Here is a 2,771-nt window from a genome sequence, read left to right on the forward strand (position 1 = left end):
TTGATTTTGTGCGATATTTGTTTTCTTGAGATGCTGCGTTTGAAACTATTTTTGATTAACTAGCCATTCTTTTCTTTTTATTAAGTAAGAGTAATATTATTAAAGATCTAAACTGTACAATCAAATTTCTAAAGAGTATTTTTAGTTATGTTTATTAAAATTTGAATGACTATATTTGTAAAGAAAATTTTATATAAATATAAATTGAGTGATATTTTTTGTAAATATTACATATGAGTAAGATTATTTATAATTAATTCTCATGTTTTAATAATGTAGATAACATACTTTGATAACTAAATTAATTAATATATTGTATATGATATCTATCTAAATTTATGATAAATAATTATATTATTATTTAAATTTAATTAAAATCTGGTAAGAAAAAATAAAATTGTACTTTTCAAATTAAAATTATAAATACGATAAATTTGATTATTTAATTTATTTAAGGTATATTAACAAAAAATAGAATTATAGAGACTAAACTACAAAAAATTTTTAAAAAATAGTCCAAATCATCATATAACCGGCTATAAGCATGTTTTAGTTATTTATTATGAGTTTAGGTATGCAATTCAAATTCTTATTTAGTTTAGAAATGTTTTGACACGTTAATATTGTTTGGATATATATTTTTTCTGGCTTCGTAGTGCGGACATGAATAACAGTTTTCCCATTATTTTTGCTCCAATCTTTCGTAACAGACTGATTCTATTTTTAATGCCTTTCTCAATCACTCTTTTTTAGAACGGGGAGGGCCATCATCTTTTCTCCATGCCTTGCCTTATTCCTTTGTCTCCACAAGAATGCGTATAAAACAGCCTGAAAAGCATATCTGATACATACCAGGCTCTTCTTATCTCTTCATTTCATTACTCTATCCATATTAATTTGTTTTCTTTAAAATTACATAAAACTAAAAACGGATGATTGCGATTGTACGGTGTTGCTCCTCCTTAAACCTTGATTACTTCTGTGTTACTCTGGGAACGGCGATTCGATTTAGTAACGGTATCTTACGATTACGGTTATCACTTCTCCCGTACTGCCGGCGTCTGTCCGCCGCCGCGCGAAAATTCTCGAGGTCTAGGGTAGCTCATCGTTCACCCAATTTAGATTCTATGTTGCTTTGTGAGTGATCCTATTTTGCTAACTAGGCATCAGAACCACTTATGATTAAGAGAATTGTTTGGTCTCTCACGCAATATGTTAAGGATGGATTAGGATAAGGAGTCTTGATTTCTTGATTTGAAATTGTCCGTCTTCTCATTTGTATTCCTATGGGGAACTTTGATTTCGTCGTCCGTACAGGTTGGTGTCTTTGAGTGTAGGAGATGGATTACATCTCTCCGCAAGGTCCATCAAATAACAGGCCTTAATCCAGTGAGTCGGATTTGTCCGGACGGCTCGGCGGCTAAACAAGAGAACTCGACTTTAGAGTACTTTTAGCCGGTCGACCAAGCCGACCAAAAGTACCCGGCTTTAAGGGAATTCCGCTCGGACCTGTGTACGCGGCCTTTCGCATCAAGGCCCAAAGAGGCACAAAATTAGGACATCAAGGGCAGGAGGCCTATAAAAAGGGGAGAGAGAGCGGCAAGAAAAGAGACTTTTGGACGATTGGACAGACCAAGCGGCTAGATCTAGGGTTTTAGGCGATCTCTTTGATCTTGTTGCTCTTTCTCTTTCATGTCACTCTTGTAACCATTCAGTTCAAATCTAATAAAACGTCTTTAGTCATCCCATTTCTGACTTCTTTCATTTTAATCGACTGAATCCAGTTCAAACAATTGGCGCCCACCGTGGGGCTGACTAAAGTAACGTTCTACATCTACATGGTTCAAGACGACGCCACCTTCGGCGCTCCGCGCGGAGAACCGACCCGCCCGAAGCCGCGCCACCCATCGCCGCAGATTTTAAAAGCTCTATCATGGCTCGACTTGCTCGTCAAGACGAAGTCCAAAAGACGACCAACGACCAATTAGCTGCTTTGGTCGCGGCACTCACAGCTCCCGATGGCTAAACAAGCCGTCCCCAGCATATACGCCGTCGCCTCTTTAACACCAACCCAACGGCGACCGGAGGCGACCATGTCTCAGACGACTCGGAGTCTAATGAAACTCTTCTCACCGACCACCCCCCAGTAGGTTCTGATCTCGCAACCATACGCGAGCTCGCCGAACTCAAACTCACCTTCCAACAAATGAGCGAGAAGATCCATCAGGTAACCAGCGCGGCCCCGCAAATCGAGAGCGTACTCGCCGCAACATCACGCACCCCTTTTAGTAGCGCTCTGACTAGTGTGCAACTCGGAAAGGTAGAAAAGCTGCGTCTACCCGAGTACAAACCCGGCGGAGACCCGGTGGAACACATGACAGTTTTCAACATCGTGATGGCACGGGCTCGACTCCCGACGAAGAAAGGGACGCAGCCTACTGCCAACTGTTCGTCGAAACTCTCCACGAGCAAGCCCTAACCTGGTTCTCCCAGTTAGAGGAAAACTCCATCGGAAGCTTCCGTGACTTGTCAGCAGCTTTCCTCAAGACTTACATTATGTTCACCAAGCGCAGCGCTACCGCCTCTAGCTTGTGGAACCTCAACCAAACCAAAGACCAGAGCCTCCGCGACTACATGGAGAAGTTCAAATTCGTAGTCTAGAGGATTGAAATTCCAGACGGTATTGTAATCGACGCCCTGCGGAACACATTGTGGGTTCGTTCTAAATTCCGAGAGGATTTATACCAAAACCCAACTACGTCACTCCAGGA

This window comes from Brassica oleracea, chromosome C3, assembly GCF_000695525.1.
Source record: "Brassica oleracea var. oleracea cultivar TO1000 chromosome C3, BOL, whole genome shotgun sequence".
Taxonomy (NCBI): Eukaryota; Viridiplantae; Streptophyta; class Magnoliopsida; order Brassicales; family Brassicaceae; genus Brassica; species Brassica oleracea.